This window comes from Accipiter gentilis, chromosome 1 (assembly GCF_929443795.1).
Source record: "Accipiter gentilis chromosome 1, bAccGen1.1, whole genome shotgun sequence".
Lineage (NCBI taxonomy): Eukaryota > Metazoa > Chordata > Aves > Accipitriformes > Accipitridae > Astur > Astur gentilis.
In genome coordinates, this window is record NC_064880.1 from 4,931,799 (window position 1) to 4,952,920 (window position 21,122).

At 41.0% G+C, this 21,122-nt stretch overlaps 1 protein-coding gene across 1 annotated transcript in view; it reads right to left on the bottom strand.

The window, feature by feature from the left end:
- Positions 1-15,723, bottom strand: part of RERE (arginine-glutamic acid dipeptide repeats) — a 257,146-nt gene extending 241,423 nt beyond the window's left edge. The window contains exon 1 of the mRNA XM_049803204.1: positions 15,644-15,723. The gene's annotated coding sequence lies outside the window, so the exon portion shown is untranslated. The remainder of the gene's footprint in view (positions 1-15,643) is intronic.
- Between the last annotated feature and the right edge of the window lie 5,399 nt (positions 15,724-21,122).

Consider the following 21,122-nt stretch of genomic DNA (forward strand, 5'->3'; position numbering starts at 1 on the left):
TAGGATGAATCAGAAAGCGTAACAATGAAAGCCATTCAAGCACAGCAAAACTTGCTAATGGATTTTGATAACAGCAGAGACACCCACTGTATTCTTCATTACTGCTGCAACGTATTTCACAGTTAATTCTAGACAGATCTAGATGCATACAATCATACTAAGCACTGTATTTCAATACATTATTTATCTAAGCACAGGATTCCTTCAACACCTTTCCTATATTGACTAACTGACCAATACAGCAAGGATTTACAAGTCCACTATAATGGAAGCTATCTTCTCCAGAATCTCCTCATCAGTTCTCTATGCTCATTTGTGCCCTCCACACTTTAAGTGACAAAACACCTTTCTGGTCACACCGTTAAGAGTATCACCACAAAGTAACAGCACAGAGACACTGAAAAAACTACTCTTCCACTCAGTATTTCTAAACAGCTAAACATCACATTAAAAAAATAATAATAAAAAAGACAATCACTCCAAAATACAGCTTGGTTTTGTCAGCTAGTGTAGATTTCAAAATTCAGATGCTTGCATTTTACTTGTCTGCCATTATGGCAAATTAAAGCTATGAGCAAATGCTGCGTAGGCAACAAATAATTCTACTAACATGCCAACAATCACTTTAATCTCTTCCACTTAGCAACTCATGAACCTTTTATGAACTTAATCTTCTAGAAGGTAACTGGTAATACAAGATAATCCCAGTACAATTTTAATTAAAAATACAAACTACATATAGCTCCATGCTTACCAACTCCTTCATGCTGAAAAAGCAAGAGTGGCTATTATTAATAGCTCTGTTAATCTGGCAAACTGAAGTGCAGAGAAACAAGCTAAAGAAGCATTCAACAGACCATTTCACACTGAAAAAACAGTTTTCACAAATTATAACTTGCCTTAGCATAAGCATTAAAAAAAGCTATTTTAAATTGCTGAACTGAAACATGCTTGCAGAGTTGCAGATCCTACTCTCAAAGAAAATCCAGTACAAGATTATTCCTTGTTACAGGCTACAATGGAATTAATCTAAAAATCAAAAAAGCCATTTTCCTTCAAGAAACATAGAATTTGAGTCACTTGGCTGTCAGATGGAAGTCAACATATATTTCATTTGAGTTTTGAATGCCAAGAACTTTATTTGACTGGGCATAAAATACATTTGCTATTTTTAAACATACCTCATGTAATCATTTAACCAGAGCCCTGTAATTCAAACTGGGGCGCTCTTTTCACATTAAAAAGCTGATCACAAGACAGGTCTTTACAGTTCTGTTGAAGTGTTGGCTTGTTTCCATAAATACATTTTGCACTCCCAAGCTCCCCTAGTAATCATCTCCACAGCTCTTTCCCCTTCTTCTAAACCCAGTTAGAAATATTTCAAACTGCCTGAAAGCCTCCAGAACACTTTTTCTGCTTACCTTTACCACAGCCACTACCTCATACCTGTGGCAAGCAGTAACTATTCAGGTCAACAGCGACCACACAATGGACACTCAACAGGCTATGTGCGTATCCACCTCTCCGCTACTCTGACCAAGAATAATGAAGTCCGAAGTTTTACTCTACCATTTTACGTGGTGCTAACAATCACACCCGACACCAGCACAGAAGTGGCATTAACTGTATCCCAAATCTGAATTAATTTCTCACCTCAAAGGCTTCAGCTGTGTAATTCTGGGTTTTATAGTTACTCAAAGTCACAGAAGGAATTCTCTTTAACATATCTATAATGAACTATCCTGACACACACAGAATGAAGTGATGTGTAGGTGAGCTGTGACATTCTTCTTGTTCAGAAGCACATTCCCCGAACCCGTAAGTTTTTCATATTAATCTCCTTTTGGATTTGACTATGACATGACGAAAGGCGTTGTATCGGCTCTTTTCACACTGAGAAAATAGCAAGAAAACTCATGTTGGAAAAAAAAATTGTGCGCAAGCAAGAAAAATTAAACCTTGTAATCTAATGCAGATTTCTTTAAACATGTTTCAACTACAACACTTCACCGAGAACTAAACGCATAGCAAATATTTTTGCCTTCTACAAGACAGCATCAAATTTTAGACACAGCCGAATGAGTTACCACTACAGAGAAATGTGTTTCCCCTCAGGATCATCAAAAAAGCCAGACTATACAAAGCCTTTATCTTTTCAGGAATATACTCAACTAATCATAACAGACAAACGTAATTTGGATGGATACCCAGCTCCTAAAGGGATCGGAGAAGAGTGCTATTGTTCATAGGAGGTTCTTTCACATTTTGAAACCAGCTCCTTTAGATGTTGCACTGTAATAGCATAGATCAGCTCCCTGCTCTTAAATGATTTGATGCGTTTCATTACCCAGAGCTACCCCCAAATGTTAGACTTTCTGCACACCCTTCATCTCTAAGCAGTTTCTCGCCAATATGAAAACTTCCAATTCAAGCTTCTGCAGCATTCAGTCCCCATAGTAGTAGAGGTTTGTTTTGATACCAGTGGTTTAAAAAAAAAAATAAAAATTGTACTGTGCTATAGAGACAACACTTACAGCCCCCCCTGACAGCCAATTTATCTACAGTCCAAATTCATAGCTAATCAAGTCACTAGAGCAAGCATATCATCCACGTACCATGCTCTGCAAGTTCTATCTGACAAACACTTAACATCTGCAGTCTTTTGAAACGCAAGACATTTTTCCACAGCTACAGAAGTCAGATTGTGCTATGGATGACTGGCCCCTGAAGTCCTATTTCTGCAAGTAGGAACTGATGACCTGAGAACTGTTAACATCAAGGAACTAAGCAGGCAACAATCTCAAAGGGATGTTTAAGTGATGCTACCCAAATAGTTTCTTCCCACATAAAAATCTACTACTTTCAAGATTTACAATACTTTTTATCAATAAGGCATTTGCCTGAGTTTAAAACACTGAAGACAAGAGCTCTGCTGCTACAGTGAAGCAGTACTTTTAAGGTACTTTTTAAGTCTGATGTCTTTCTGTATTGTCCTAGTGTGGAAAATGAATACAGTTGACATTATCTTCATTTTCTCTCAAAAAAACCCCAAAACACTAGCAAGGGAAAAAAGATAAAAAAATCAATCATATTCAACAATTCATGTATGCTCACACACATGCCTAAGTACTTTCAGAAAAGGAAACCCTCTTGCCCCCAGACATGCTCCCCAATAATTGTTGGTATGATGTCAACTTTTATTTTAAAGTTTAAAGAATATTTTGGTTTTACTTGTGACACCAGCTCACTACAGCCAGCACCTCTTCTACTAATCACAGACTAGACAGAAAGGCTATACAAGCTCAAAAACACATCTAACCACACAGACAATAGACCTGGTTGGACTTCAAACAGAAACTTAAGATCACAGAAGAATCAGCCTATTTTTTGCACTGCCAGTATTAACCACTTCTGCCTAATTTTCTTCTCTGGAGCTCTTCCTTCCTCTCACCCGGGGGCAGCGGGGGAAAGCAACCTGGAGAGAATACTATTTTACTCTTTATACACCCACTGAACCACAGACTGACTTTAAAGAACCATATTTAAATGAGGTTCAAATTACATTCCTACTGAACTAGATTCTAAAGAACATATTTTTATTAAAAGCAAACATGTACATAGGACATAACCTTCCGGCTTTCCTTAGCTTACTAATGGGTGACACCACCTCTTTCCATCTTGGAAGGCTCATTCAACATTTATATCTTCACCTTTGTACACCTGAAAGCAAAATCCCAATTTCATTCACTTTAAGGAGGCAGAGAGAATGTTACTCAGAACATATTTCCAGTATTGATTCAGAACTGTTCTCTGAATGAGCAAATAGTCAATTAATAACAAGAGGGAGACTAAGTATAGGAGGTCTCCATTTGTAATACCTAGAGACATCCTGCTATCACAAAGCATAAAGGCATATATTTTCTTCTAAAAGTACAAGTGAGTAAACCAGGGAGTAAGAAGTTACAGTAATTCCTACAAAGTTTATTTTAAAGCCAAACTTGATTCAGGACAAGAATTGTAGCATAAAACAGTTCTGAGAACCATGGAAAATAGCAAGCTAGAAGTTTATTCTAAAACTTCAAGAAGAAAATTAATATCGCTCAAATTAGGCAGGTAACAGAACAGGCATTTACAAAACAGTAAGAGTAATTTCCATTCAGTATTGAAGAACTAGATATTTTCTAAAGCTGCTATCACAAGATCCTTAACTACTTTGATATGGACAAGTAACACCAAATAGATATTGATGATACATCAAGACACAAAATAACAAGTGCAAAGATACAACAGAAAGTTGCCATCAGAGTTAGACTTTGAAGTAAAAGAGCAACCATGTCTTACATTAAAAGATACAGTAAAAAAGTGATGATCTATCGTCACATAGAACAGAGCTCACTAGTGCCTTGATGCAAATATACCACCTAATGTATATCAATCTTCAGACATCAATATGGGGGGGAAAAAAAAAAACCCCACACCAAAACAACATCCATACTTTGAAAGCACACCTTACCTCCCTTTTATGTTCCAACAGGGAAAAAAAAGGTAACATGGTAAAATACTAGAACAACTTCATTCTTCACTGGGGGAGAAGAGGTGCAAGTAACCACAATAAACTGAAAAGAGATGAAATCATATTTTTGAAATCATATTTTTGAAATCATATTTTTGAAATCATATTTTTGAAATCATATTTTTGAAATCATATTTTTGAAATCATATTTTTGAAATATTGTCATTTCTAAACCAGTAGAACAACAGGTTCCTGACAGTTTACCTATTGTTCCTGCAACCCACTGTCGAGCACAAACTGCAATTAAAAAAATTTTTAAATCCCCACTTATTTCATCATTATTTTATAGCTCACTGGTCCTCTATGCCAAACAATAACATACCATAGAAAGAAAGCTAAAGGTTTGCAACAGCACAGATTTTCATGGTTCTGAGCTATCAAGTCAAATTCTCTCTATATTGGGAGGTGGTCAAGCTGCCAGGTTTGGGAAGATTTTTTGTGTTGTTTTTAAAGCATTAACTAGCTATTTCATGATAGTTGCAGAGGAAGCACGTAACCTGTAACTAAGTTAACATATGTTTTCAGATTAACAAAGTAAACAGATATTAAAAATCAGCATTTTCATACTGCTTAACATCTATAAAACTTCCTGATAACAACGACAAAAGTATCGTCACACCTATTTCATAAGCAGAAAAGCACAATTGCAATGAGATGTTCAGGTCAAGGTCTTGCAACAAGTCATGTGTTTTTTTTAAAGTTCCTGGAGCACAATCCAAATATTGTGATACCAATGACACCTAAAATCTTGTTATGAATTAATAACATGCAATCTTTCCAGTCTCTCTTCTTGTCTACTTGTAGCATGACCCTTTATCATCTTCAGGAATTAAATATATGACCCAATTAAAATATCTTTGGGATTTAATACAGGAAACCTGTTTAATTTCAAACAGAATGTCATAAACAAGAGGCCTCATTCATTAATAATCTCTCCCAGCTTTTGTTTCTATTCAAGAATATCTAACACGTGCATTAGGGCCTCAGAGAGGTCCCAGCAAGGAAAAGTGTAAATTTAACTGATCAGGACTCAGAAGACTTCACTAAACATACACAAAAGTAATTACTTTCCACATCTTACGGAACTTGTACTTTGGGACAAAAGCTATGGAAGTAGTTATTTGATGAATAATTAGTGTAGGGAAGAGAACAGGGCTCTCATTAATTGAAGCAAGCCTGCACGGAGAGAAGTGACATACAATGAGAATACAAGTGGAGCCAGTTTCTTTTTTCATATATTACAGACATGGAAAGAGAAGCATGCAGTTAGACAATAAAATTCAACAATAAAAGACTAAGTCTATTCAACATGAAGAGAAGCAGGAAATAAGAATCAAATGACTTTTTCCAACCAGAAGAATGAGCAGATATGCTGTTTACAGAACTGTGTTTAACAAAACCAGCCCTAGAAGGTAAGCTGTGATAGTGACTGAGACTCACAGAAAGAGAAACATATCCTCAAATGCTCACATTAATCACCAAAAAAGAGTAATGGCAGGTACAATCCTAAAGTCTACAGTAGGCATAATTATGAAAAAAAATATAAGCAGAGGTACAAAATAAGTATGCTACAAGCCACATACTTTTCTACTGACCTGCTAAAGGACATTTGAGCTATAGCAAGATGTCATTGATAATTCCAGCGCCTCCCTAACAAATTAGTGCAATAAAAAAAATAATCTTAAGATTACTAGACTATGTGCACCACTATCTTTTCACTTACTGCACTCCCACAATATCTCAAAACTTTGTTGAAGACATTCAAACAGCAACCACGACTGTTTCAGCAGGTCAGAAGAGAACTTGGATTCTGCCTCTAAGTTTTCTGTCCAGAGCATATGGTAACAGTCAACTTGGCCCTTTTCTAATCCAAGTATTATTCAGACTTTCATCCAGAAGCATGCATTGCAACCTCCCCCCAACACCAAGAGACTGCCCATAAACAGAAAAACCCTAATGCCATATTCCCTTTAGTCAGACATTAGGCCGTTTTATTTGCATCTCTGCCCTAGGAGAACTACTTGCGTTACCATACTCCATCCATATTTCTTCACAAAGATTCACCTTCATTGAATTATCCACATTTGCCCCTTTTCACTCAATTCCTTTGATTTGAAGCCTAACCTCGAAAACAATACTCTAGTCTAGCTTTGGCCAGTCAACACAAGAGCAGCCTTAAACAGTTTTTCTACTGTCATCGTCTGAAAGCCTTCCGTAGCTTCTGCCCTGAGTTCAGCCGAATTAAGCAGCAGGGAATATAAAATTTACCATGGAAACTGAGTCACAGAAAACACTGTGAACAAGAAAACGGGAGGAGATTTCCCTGATTAACCACAGATATAAGGGGCAAATCACAACAAGTTCTCAAAAAAAAGAAGATGAAATGGATTTTACTTCACTAAAAACCATGCACATTTCAATTTTATTCCCAGTAACAGCAAACAAACTTGTGTATGTGATAATAAAAAACTTACACTGTAAGTCTTACAAATAAAATACATTAGAAATTAAATGCACAGCCCAAACCAGTCTTAAAGTAAGACAGTTTATTTCCTGATGACTCTTACTAGCTGGGCATTTGACTCACAGAAATCTTTAAGTGTACACACACCTTTAAGTTCATTCTATCATTGGGTAAAGTTCCTCATCTTAAGGGTTCACATTAGAAGGCAAGTAGCATAATTCAGTAGTTTAAGGAGCAGTCAGAGGCAGGTCTATTAAGTTTTGTGAAAATTAATGGCCTTGGAGACATAAATTAGATTTCCTGCATCTCACTCCCAGTTTGTAAAAATGAGGATTAAGTGCTTAAGTCTCCTGCACCAACCTCATTAGAAGACCTCTAATGGAGCCATTGCATTCCTTTTTATAGAATATGTACCACCCTGGCACAGAGATAACAGGTACCAGAAGGACACACAACTACTGTTAAATTGAGTGTGTTTTGTTGACCTAAAGAACCTGTGGCCTTTGCCATTTTTGAAATTTACTAAGAACAAGGAGCAAGGCAAAGCTTTCTTTGCAGAATCTTGTCAAGATACTGGGCCTTAACCAGATAAATTCTAAGCAACTTCACCAATATAAGAAGTTCATACGTCTGCTTCCACACTTCAACGTTTCTTTCATACTTCAGTTCTAGATCATACCAAAGTATGATCACAGTGAACCTGATGCACCCAAACAAGAGGTGAAGTACCTGAATTAAAGCTACTGCAGACAGAGGGAACAGGAAAACAAGTTGAAGAATTATGAAGGAACACAGCTAGAATTCCAAGAGACAGGTTAAGTCGTTCTTGTGGGCAAGAAAAACTTCCAAAGGACAGATGAGCACCACTACTAAAAACCACACACAGAGTGGAAGACAGAAGTTTAAGAAAAAAGCAGCTCCCTTCCACTCAAAGTTTTCCAAGCTCAGAGCCACTCTTCAATTAACATGCCCTATCACCATGAAGCATTTGCTCTGAAGAACCTTCCCACATGCCAAGTACTCTTTCTTAATTCAAAGCAAATCTGGAGGTTCCAATTGCCTGGGCACCATGACTTTCACTGGGTATAATTTCTATAATTCAGTGAAGAAATACAACCCGTAAAGCACTAGAATTCTATGACGTACCACCACTTACTTCTTTCATACTGATGACACTTTTCATGTTAACATACATGAATGAATGAAGACTCCTAAATCAAGGAGAAGATAAAGAGAGGCTTTTTAGCATCAACACCACGTGCTCTAGTCCCTTGTGGTTGTTGGTATCGGCAGACTAATGTCATATACACAGTTGTTTAAAAAGATTCATAATCCTTAAACACATATATTTAGTAACTCTGATATTTAGCCCAAAGCTGCTGATCCTCTAACATCCTATAATAGTTAATTACTAACTGAACTTGCCATTTTTCTTTAAACCAGGCAATAAACTAGTTGCCAGAATAGTAAGCTTTGACAGAAACCATCATATTCTGTTTTAATTCCCTATTCCACCACACCAATACACTCAAGCCTAGATCATCCTGCTTTACATAGCAATGCAACCACATAATTTTCATAAGTGCTCAGGTTTAAAACAAAGTACAGTCTTACGAGCGCCCCTTAGACCATAGCGATTTCAGTCGCAGTATAGAAAAGACCTCTCTCTGGCATCACAAGTCTCACTCAATGCCTTTAGCTGCAACTGTTAACACTAAAAGTCTACTATTCACTACGCATTTTAGCTCTCCCACAGTCTATACAGGCTCTGAACTGTTTCTCACTTAGAGGAAACTTAAAACCTCCCTTCACTAGAGATTCTATTGCCAAAATAACAATATCTTTTGTTAATTTTTTTTAAGATATTAGCTAAAACAAGAAAATTTGTCAGTTTATGTAATACATGGGTGGCTATGGAATGAGTAGTACTACACAGACTGCTGACTCAAGGTATAAATGCACAGATGAGGCCCCATGAGTCACAGTCACTCTACATTAAGTGCCCAGAGCCATTTACTGAAGGAGAGAAGTAAACAGGACTGCTTGAAGCTACCTGTCCTTCAGGGAAAGAAAACCGGCATCTCTCACACATGCTGCCACTGAGAATGAACACTGGCTGTGTATCTAACGTTAAGTTACACAGCAACTTACCCTACACTAACTCATTAATGTGCCCGTACCTCACGTTAGGCACAAATATATACATATAAGTTACGTGCGTCACAATGTGCACGATCAAGAGTCCCCCCCGCCCCCAGGTAGATTCCCCCATCCATTCCTCTACACGCATTCAGACTACCATGAGTCCATGCACAGAAATGTGACTGTAGGATCAAGAGTTTAATATACAGCATCTGCCTAACAATTTAATATATACCACTTGCAAGATATCTGAGATCAAATAAGATCTATCATTTTTTAGTCCGCGAAATGAATTAGGCTTACTCCAGATAAGGATTCATTTGTGGGAGAATTGGTATAAGCACACACACCAAGAGCTACGTCAAAGCAAACAAAAGCTTGGTTTTCTAAGATTTTAACAGCGATTTCTCACTAGTAAGAAATTCTGCTCCTTAATGTTTTTATTCATTTTTAGCGTCATGTACAACAAGAAAGTTCCCCGTACGTGTTTTCACCAACAGTTGTATGAGATGCCTGCTCCCAGACCAGCTGATCACTACGAATGCTTCCAAACAGCTCCAAAAAAAGAGGAAAGAAGATCTGCAGGAAGATGGGCCAAGTGCCTGAGAACTTGTCTGTTTCCACCCCAAAACAGTTGGCCATATGAAAAAGACAAACATAAAGGTGAAACGGCTCATCACACAGACAGAAATATTTATTAGCACTAGATGACAGAACTTCCTTTCTCCTTCTTTAACCTGGTTTCTCAGAGAAAATAAACTCCCTAATTCACCTCACTTCCCCCACTCCCCAACTCCCTCATTTCATGCCAGTACCTTCTAGCACATAATGAATTTCAAACCAGCCTGCCACAACAGTCATCTCAGCAATAACCAACATTCCTGAAAGTTTTGTGCAAACCAGCAGATGGATAGGAAAAAACTCTCTAATTAATTACATCCCCACTAAGGCACGGCCAGACAGAAACCAGGATTTTAAGTTTTGCTTGGCAGCCAGCTAGTTCATAGGCACAATATATGCTACTCGCCCATTCAACTGTTATGAAGGACAGGGGAAAAAGAGGAATTAACTGGTCACAGGGATGGAGGGGGCAAGCTTCAGGGCTTACAAGCTCTTGTCTCCTCAGAAGAGCTACTAGCACATAAGCTTCATTACTACCACTGGTCATGAAACTAAGTTTACACTACAGCCTTCACTGCAGGCACTAGAAAAGACCACGTAACACCCATCATTATAAAACAGAACTCCTGTTACATATTTAAAACAGGCCAAAACTGACTCTCGGTATCAGGGATTGATAATACCACGATAATGATTTTTTTAAAAAAATATAGACAAGTAGATTAAATACATAGATTAACTAAGACCTCAAAATTAACGAGCACTCATTTTCTTCCACTTACCTTGAATCTTAAAACAGTGAACTAGCCTCTCATTCGTGTTCCGTAGGAAGAACAAAATATAACCTACACGTTCAAAGAACGACTCGTTTTTCAATAACTCAATCAGAAAAATTTATTTTTTAATCTATCAAATTTATGCAATACCTAAACTGATCTACATTGTCAGGGTTGCACTTTTAACAGAATTAAGATGCCAAATACAAATGCCATCCTTTATGCCTAGAATTCAGAGAAACACCATCAGCTCCAATACAGTGCATTTCATGCACACACCTCTAAGAATGTCACAAAAAAAGGCCATCATTATCCCCATTAGGCATAGAGGAAAAACTGATGTTTGTATTCAAGCTGATTTCACTTTTCTCTAGGTCAACATACTATTCTGGATGCTCAGTGAACTAAACAGACATTTATAGTAAACAAAAAAAAACCCAAAAACGCCACTATTGAAACAGGAATAGTCAGCTAATATTTCGATCTGTTTGTTTTTTTCAGTCACTTAGAGCAATTCCTTGCCCCAGTGGACTTTTAAATGAAAAGGAGCCAGGGTAGTATTCATATCTTCTTTGCTCCTTTGTTCATACATCAGCCTCTCTGAAAAGAGCAGTTGGGCACAGCTACCAACATTATAAAAGCTTGTGTAAAATGCTGCTGGCAAAGCAACATAAAGAGCACAATACTGCGTTGTAGATCCTGCTCCCTAACACCTCCTATCACTCCAAGAAGTGGCTAGATTTTCTTCCCAGCAACTTGCTGGAAACGCCATTTCCAAACTGCATCTAATCACGCTCGCCTCCTTCAGACACCTTCCACACCACCAATGACAATCTCACATACCTTCCAATTTCCTTATTGCAGTAAACCAACTTAACATCAGTAGAGTACAAGCTTCATTTCAAGCAGCTTTAAAAAAAAAAAGCATGCAAAATAAACAGGTCTCCAATCAATAGGGGTTTTGTTCTGTTTTGGTTCCAACATACGTCTTTTTTAAAAAATATGTTGTATTTTAAGCCTATTGATTTAAATATAAGCTCTGAGCTAAAATCAGATACTATGCATCCCTTTAAGTCAAGCAGGATGATTTGTTTAGACTTCATGCAACCGAAACAACTGCAATATATTTCCATAGCAAAACCAGAGTGAAAAATAGCTGAACGTTAAAAATAGTTACTCTAACCAGGATATCATCCTGAAAAAAACCAAATAACCTGTACATTAGAAAGTTAGAGGGCTGTTTTGTGGGGTTTTTAATGGTTAACTTCAACCCCAACCACCCCTTTTAAATTTACATAGTTCCTCACTCATGTCAGGATCACATAACAATTAATTGTTTTCCAATTGTCATTATTTTTTAAACTAGAAATTAACTACAATTTGAGTACTGTATTCATATGCCAACAACACAGAGCGTAACCTGTTACTGAAGCTTACAGTGTCCTTAAATATGGCACGTAATGAAATCAAAGCTACCCTCAGGCAATCTTAATGTACGAACAGCTCTGCTGAGAGGATAACACCGGTTCTGCTGTGCCATTACACAGCCAGTAACACATACTTGCAAAATTCTATATGCTCATAGCACACTTCTTTCCTCCCACTCCCAAAAGTGAAATAACTTCTTTATGGGCAAAACAGCTACCCAGTATGGCTAGAACAGAGAGATGCATTTTGTAGCTACGACAGTAAATTTACAAATAGCGTGTTATTAAAAAAAAGTCAATTACTAAACTGCAACATCAGAAAGCCATTTTTCTCACCTAAGCTGTAATCAGCATTAAGAATTATACACACCATGTCTCTTCACATTCACAAATGTTGTTGATTATTAGCCTTTTGCTGCAGCGGCACCGAATCTATACCCACAACCTCACAGGACGGGCTTCTGCATGCATACAAAACCCCCACTAAGGTAAAACCAACCCCTAGATGCAAGGAAATCACTATCTGTTAAACCAGCTACATAATTACCATTTAAGGCAGGTCTGTCTCCTAGCTCCACTTACCTTTCTTGCCCAAGAAACACTTCCCATTTTGCATAGGGATATGAAGAGCTTTGTCCAGATGGAGAGTTATCCCTCTCTGGGTCACTCCATAGTACAAATTCACATGCCATAGGATTCATAAAGCCACAGAGAGGCAGCGTAAGTATTTCACTGTACCTATCTGTGAACTCAAATCATAGCATTCATGCAGACAATAGCCTACAATAATGTTAAAGTTATCACGAGCCACACCAAAGCTAAACGAGTGGTAGAAAAATAAAAAAAGAAAGCATCCTCAATCCAGAGGCAATCACCACATTTTATTCAAGTAAGAAAACTGAAGTAATTTACCCCAATTATACACTGAAGTCAGCTAGAGTCAAAAACAAAAAACTTGGAGCCCTCACGATTAAACTATGACAGTCACTGCTGCCTGTTTTCCAAAGGATCTAGTGCACTGGCATCTTTTCCTCAACATCCACAAGTTGGTTTCCCCCCCCCCCCCCCCCCCCTTCTGCATACCTCAGTATCATCAGCTAGTTGAAGTTTTCAGCAAGCTAACTGAGATTTTACCGGACCTCAATAACCCAAAAGCTCAAGCCCTTGTGCAGCAGTTGCTCTTTTACAGCTTCAGCACACACTGTAGTAGTAGTCCTGTGAGAAGCAAGGAGTTGGACGCAATGATCCTTATGGGTTCCTTCCAACTCGAGACATGCTATGATTCTACAATTGGGTTTGGTTTTTGTTTTGGGGTGGGGGAGTGGGGGTGGGGGTTGTTTTTTTGGTTGGTTTTTGTTTGCGGTTTGGTGTTTTTGGTTGTTGTTTTTTTTTTTTACAGATGCTGCTGTAAAAACAGAAACATTAAACAATCATCAGGAAAGGAAACTATGTATACACCGAGATCGACCTCTGCACACTTCCTTTTACTTTTGTGATCCCAATGCATTTATTTATCTTAAGTATTTTCCCTTGACAGTAGTCTTCCTTACACACTGCCTCCACACCAAACATCCCAAAGCTAATACACAAATCTGAAGTGTAGTCATTTTTATTTGAAGCCAGCTGGGCTTTTCATTTGGGGGGGGGAGAAGGTAGAACATGAAAGAAAGTTGAGAGGGGTTCAAAAGAGTGTACTTCCGAGCCTCACCTCATGTGCTCCCTCTCTCTTTATATATTCACTTACAGACAGAGAAAGAAGCAGAGCCAGCACTGGGAGGGGAGGAAGAAAGAACATACAGAGTGTTTTGGCGCCCTTTACCTTCTAATTTACTATTTTGCTTTTTTGCAAGGTTACCAAAAGGCCATTCTGGGGAAGGAGGAAAGAGCTAGAAAAATGCTTCCCATTCTCTATCTTTCACTTCTCAAAAGAAAAAGATACCGTGCTTGAGAGCACGGTCCCAAACACAGCAGAGTGTACGGCAAAGAACAATGAGCTCCCAAGCCTGGGCATTGTGTGCATCTACCTCCTTCTCTTCCCTCCAGACCTCATCCACCAACAAGACAAATCTCTAAAATCGCTATTCATTCGAACCAGGCCACTGAAATCAACGCCAGTTCGTAGTTTACGGTACAAACTCAAGGAGTAAAACCAAGATGAGATGTATTTACCAGAAGTGCTTTTATTATGATAGAAACGCTTCCACCCCTCTTAACCACCATGGATTTCTCAATTCCAAGGGAGCAGTGTACAAAAAAACCAAAATGTTTGCCTGGTAATACTAGAGCTACAAAAAAAATATGATACATCGCACATTAACTGGAAATTTGACATGCGCCTTTTACAACCAACAACTACTTCTTTTGACACAGTGTTTGTTTTTATCTGGTTAAAATCCATATTTAAGAATAGGCATACTATTTGCATTATGTCACTTCAGAATTGTTCTGAGAAAGCATTTTTACTAAATTGTGACAGTAAGAACTAATGGCTGAGGCTCCTCATTTCAGTTACATTGGCGCACAAGCAAAAAAATATCTTTGATTTCAATAACTGGTCAATGTAACTCAGGAGTGAACAGACATCAGACAGTAGCCTGCTGACTGCACAAAAACGTTCTGAGCTTCTAATCTCCAAGAACATTACAGCTTCGAGGAAAAACTCAGCATAAGAAGTCAGTAAATCAAAATAACTGCAACCAGCGTGTAAAAATAAATCTAATGGAAAAGACACTTCAACAACGAATCATATTGTTTTCTTCCCAGCAATTTCTTGAACAGCCAGTCTCAGCAATGAAGCATCTAATGTTGTCTACCTCTGACTACTTTTCTGATTCTGGTGATCTTCTTTCCACACTTTAGAAACAAAAAGCCGGGGGGGGGGGGGGGGGGGGGGGGGGGAGAAAAAGAAGAAAAACCCCCACCCCTTCCTATGCTACTGGAAAATGTTATGATTAAATTCATTTGCATAAAATCCTCATTTCACAATTCCATACCTACCACACAAGAAATTAAGTGCATCCTTTAAACACCTAAGCTAATTTCCTCTATGCATCCATTTAAGTTCAATATTTCCCAACCTCGCCTTTATTCAAAAGGTTAACAACTTAAACCTTTCCCCGAGAACCCTTCCTCTACCGAGCATTAGACACGACACTAACAAAAAAAAAAAAAAAAACACCCAAACAAAACCCAAAAAAACCCACCCAAACACACACACAGAGACACAAAAAAAAAAAAAAAATCAGACCCAGCACCCCCGCGCACGCACCCTCCCAAAGCAAGAGCAGACAGAAGCAAGAAGCAGTCTGACGACCCACTTTATATTTTTATATATATGTATATATCCCCCCCCGCCTCCCCGTTGCCCCCCAGAGCCTCACGCCTGCAGACACAACCCCCCCCCCCGCGCCTTTCCCGCGTCAAGCCCCGGGCATTCTTCCCGGAGTTCCCTCAGCCACCTCTTCCTTGCCTCCCGCACTTATTAATACCGATCAACAATTAAACACACACACACACAAGGAAAAGGGGGGAGGGACGGGGGGGACGGGACACGACACGGGGCCGGGCCTCACACCTCACACCCACCCACCCACAGCCACAACAAAACCCCGGTAAGTTGCCCCGCTCCGCGCCCACCTACCTCGGCGGTTCGCTACACCATCCACGGCGGCTGCCTCTCGCTGCCGGGACAAAGCGGCGGCGGCGGGGCCGCTGGGCGGGAGCTGGGGCGGGGGGGGGGGAAGAGACGGATAAGGAGGAGGATGAGGAGGCGGCGGCGGGGAGCAGCTCCCCTCTTGCCCGGGCGACGGCGGCGGCGAGCGGCAGGTTCCCCGCGCGGTGCCTCAAGAGCGGCAGCCCAGGGGCATTTTGAACGGGGAGACAAGGAGCGGGGCGGCAACCGGGGCGGGGGAGCGTGGGGAGGGGGGAAGGAGGAGGAGGAGGAGGAGGAGGAAGAGGAGGAGGAAGAGGAGGAGGGGCGGCGGCGGGCTGAGGGTCCAGGCAGCCGAGCGCTGCCTCCGCCTGCCTTCCCTCACGCACGCACGCACCGAACGGGCACCCAGCAACGCAGCCAGGCCGGAGCCGCATACCAGTATCCGCTCTTGTCATTGGAGGACGAAGGACACCCCGTGACCCGGCAGGAGGTGGGAACCAATCGGCAAAGTGGATGGAAGTGATTTAAAAGAATAGGGGGAAGGCGTGAGGAGGAGGAGGAGGGGGGGGGGGAGGGAGTCGGGCCGCCGCCGAAGGATCGCTGGGCCCGGTGGCACAAAGGCGGCTAAACTGCCCTCCCCCGCTCCCTTCCCCGGCCTGGAGGGGGTGTTCGCCGGGTTCACTCCGCCGGTGCGGCACGGGGAGGGTGGCGGGGCCTTCCCCTCCCACACCCCGCCCTCCCCCCCCCCCCCCCCCCCCCCCCCAAACCACCACCATCATCAGGGTGTGTGGAGGGAGATCACCCAGACACCTCCACCCCTTAATTGTTCTGCGGGTTGGCTTAACAATTAAACATCAGAAGCACGGGGGGGATTGTTTTTAGGTCGCCTTCATCCCCCCTGCTGCCATGGCACGCTGGGCATGAGGAAAATAATGGGGAGCGTGAGCTCCCCACGGCCTCGTCCCGAGCCCCGGCACCCCCGCAGCCCACGCAGGCGGGTGGGCATCGGCCACGCGGCCCAGCCCCGGGAGACGCGCGAGGCCTGGCGCGAAGGCGGAGGAGCGGCACCGGCGGCGTCGGTGAACGGCACGGCGCCCTTCGGCCGGGGCTCCGCGGCGGTGTTTTGTACGCGAGTGTTTCTTCCCGGTCGTCTCCTTCTCCTGAATAAGTAAACGGTTATTGGCGTTACGAGTAAACACGTTGGCAGCATCTTCAACGGGAGACGAGAGGCAAAATTTTATGGCTCTCGTCAGAAGCTTTTGGCTGTACCGTGGCTCCAGTCCATCGGACCTCTTAGGTCCATGCTCCATGTTAGTCACATTAAGCCACCGTTCCTGGTCTTGCGCAGAAAGTCGAGATTATGCGTAAGTGCGTTGCTAGAGAAAAAGCTGATGCTGCTTCTACCTGCTCCGTGCGTTGAGGAAGTTGTCGCAGCGGTAGAATTCGAAATTACCGAGTAGCCATTAATAAAATACTTGGTCACTGAAGAGATTTTTAAGCTGCTTCGTCTCTGAGCTATCACATAGTTAGAAAAGATGGCATGAAGGTACCAGTGCCGAAAATAGAGCAAACTTGTTGTTTAACATTAACCTCACCTTTCATCTGCAGAACACAGGCCAGCAAAATAAATCACATGGCGGTAAAGGAAGTCACACATTCTTCCTGGGGATCTGAGAAATTTCATGTGGAATTATATCTTGGTTTTGAAAAAGCACTAGGATATGTCAGGACAGATTTTGCCCTCAATTACACTTGTGTAACCTCAATTGTTTGCTGTCTCTGTAAACTCTCTTCATGGCTGGTTCTACTAGTATCACAGGAGATAAGTTTGAGGCTGTTAACGTTACTGCCTTTAGCAGAGGGAAGTGGGAACAGTTCTCCCTGAAGAGAAAGGCACACACAAGGAGATTTGAGGTCTGTACATCAGAGGAAGTTAGTTCTTTGCCCAGAACATACAGGACAAATTTATCCCTAGCATAACTTCAGGGACGTTACCGCCAGAGGTTGAGACACAGAGTTGATTGTGTTCTAATAACTAATTTAGATAAGCGTCTAAAAATGCACATCAGTTAAATGTCTGACACAGCCATTTTGGAGGCTACACTTAAGCTGTCCTTGATAGAGTCTGATTCCATCTCTCCTATTTTCTCTGCTAATTACAATTTCATGTTCCTTGGACTCTGGATGTACGCATTAAAAACTGTACGAATTGCTACAGCGGCGGGCTTGCCTTCAGCTTTCCCCAGTCACTATCGCTGTGATGTGAAAATTCTCCACAGCAGCCTTTCTTTCTCTCTCTTCTGCTCCGTCCTTCCTCTTCTACTAACCTCCTGGTGATCACGTCACCACACAAGGATTAGAAGTATTTACTCACAACGTTTTGATGCCATATTTTGTCATTAAACAAGAATAAGCATGTCTGGGGGGAATTTCTTTCTGTATTGTATAACTAACGTCTGTGTACCCCCTGAAATTCACACAAGTCGAACTGCAGAAGTAGGTGATTATTCACAGCCAGTTATGGCAGGCATATCCACATCCTCATACCATGCACAAGTGATCCAATTATAAGTTTGCTTCTTAACCAGAGGATTGTTGCAGGAATAACACATGAATCTGCTGCCCTTCTGGTTTTTGGGTGGGTTTTTTTTGGCAAAGATGCAGCCCTGCCTGTGGACAATAATAAGCAAAGCCACAGAGCTTGTCCTGTAATCTTCTACCGGCTAAAGCTACAAGGTTTAGTTAACACAAGGAAGATCAAGGAAGACCCAAACACCCAAACGCTGCAGAGAGAAATCATGGCTCCTCTGTCTGGTGACTGCAGATTTTCATGGTTCACATCCCAGCGGAGAGAGATTGATGGTGAAATGACGGGTTGCATGTTCTCCATGTAAAATATTTTACGTACATATAGATTGTCTATATGAGATACTAGTAGGTCTCTAACAAGGCAGTTTCTGACATCTTTGCAATGTTTCGTGCGTCTATCCCCCGACGCTCCTGGGAGGTATAAAATTGCTGATGCAGAGAAAGGCTAATTGGCCAAATCCACAAAGAGACTTAAATTCCAACATGCCACATAAGGTATCTACACGCAAAATGTTAATCCTCAAAATCCTGTTCCTTACCCCTGGATATTTCTAAAGATCTGATGCAGCAACATTTCTGCTATCTGAGTATTCTGGATCTGAAGCACTGGTTTTGCTAGCAGCTGGAAATGCCTCTGTCTTGACCGCAGACAGGGTCACACCAGAGTCCCATCAGTATTCACAACCCCACTGGCAGGGCTGCCTGTCCCCGGTGCACGCGTAGGTGTCCATCGTGGCGCTCACTCAGCCAAGAGCGTGCTCTGGGGTGCTCCAGGAGCCTTGCTGAAGGCTGCAATGTGCCTTTCAGGTTAGCAGAAACCACACAGTGTTGCTCCTGCCTCGTCTGCCGCTTTCGCACCTTCCACGCTCGCACAGACCTCCTGTCCCGAGTTGTTCTGCCAGGTCCCCTTCGGGTCTCTCAGCTACAGAGTTCTCTTCTGCTGCTCATGCATCTGGCATCCACCGAGGCAAAAGACATAGCAGAAACTTAAAATGTTTATTATTATTACGATGTTACGGAAAAATCATACTGTGTTTTGTCTGTTATCATTCCATCTTCTTCATTACAGGGGAGAAAAAAAAAAAGAAAAAAAACCAACAGTGGCAAAATACCACTTAGCGAATGGACAGAAAGCAGGCACTGATGCAAAAGGAAAATCGCTTTCGGACAAAACAGGTCATCAATGAGTGAAGAGTTAAAATGTTTCTTGACAACTTTGCTGCCAAATCCACATAACACTCGTGTGGGTAGAGAAAAGTATCTGTAGTGCATCCAGCAAACCTTAGAAACACTCTTGAAGGGAATAAATGCATTTGCATAATAATGACACGAAGCATTTCTGGATTTATGAGTGTGATGCAAGAAGAATTCTTACCCTGGGTAAAGGAGGATTCTGCAGACAACTTTTGACTCCTTTCAGATGCTGATCTGTTTCCTGCATGTGCATAAAACTTTTCTGATGCTTCCCTTTTGCTGCAAAGTTTACTGTCAGTGTATTATGGAGACCATGAACTTATCTGTTCAGTCAGTAGCCATGGAGGTTTATTACATGGACAGTTGACTCAGTTCTGGCCTCAACTGTTTTTTCTTTGTAGTTTTAGACAATATTTCTTTCTTTCTCCCTTGTGTTAGCCCTTGCATCTCTCATATCTGACATCTATATGTCAGCGCATGTAGTATATTTAATTTTTTAAAATTAGCTCTTTACAAATGTGTTTTAACATGTCTCTTTTTTTTTAATAACAGTCACTTTGCCAACTGAATGAAACAAAAATCTATGAGAAGAAATCTAACTAGGAACTATGAAATCACAAAACACCAATAACGAGAATTCTGTGAACACCGTTTCAACCCAACTAGTTAAAATAAGGGAGAGATTTTTTTTTTCTTTTTTTTTTTTATTCTGCAGTCATGAAATTACAAACCAGTCCTTGACCATGACAGATGAGTCAGGTTCTAACCTCAGCAATGCAGTAAAAACTCAGCTCTAATGAAACAGGCAAATGTCAATACAGCGATTAGCTTGGAAGATAATATTCTGAGAGGCTTTTACAGATGACCTAACTCCACTCACAAAAAAGGATTATATTCTTTCTTTCCCTTTGTAATATCTGAATACCAGCCCTTTAGCTGAAAACTGTTTGCTTTGGGGTTTTTTCCGTTTTGTTTTGTTTACTGTAGACATCTCAGGAATTTAAAACCTCATTTTCACACATATTACTAGAGAACTTTTCAGAAGTCTTATACCGCTTGAAGGACAATACACTGGACGGTTGTTAACTCCTCCTGGACACAGTTATCTCTATTTAAAACTGGCTGTAGGGGTTGCAATGAAAGCAAAAGTCACGTAAATGAGATTTAAATCAATTTGAGCATATTCACACATTCAAGCGCACGCAAAATTACAGTGGCTCAACAGAATCTGTGAAAAAGAGTCATGTTATTTGTTAACCTGATGCAACTTTTTAGAAGCTGGAGAAACAAGTTACCAACAGGATAGGCACAAAACACAAGTTACTGGGTATCAGCTACCGCATGGCGACTGTGGTACAGACGCTCTCGCAGGGCCGCTGGAAGAGGAAGAAGTTACTGGTTATTTATCATGGGATGAAAACATGCTCACTGCAGAGATCATGGCATCAGTGGCACACAGCATGTTCACATCCAGTTTCCACCTTGGTGGCTTCTTTCAGAGTCTTTAACTCTGAAAGAACTTTAGGCTCCAAAGTCACCTCTGAATACCTTTTCTGTGATCTAAAAAGGTGTCTCGTCTGAATGTTTGCACGTGGCTCAATCATTGTGTCTTTGCTGTGAAGTTTTGAATACCTTGATAGCACATACAACCCTGAAATTTCTGGTTTTAATATTCTAAAACATC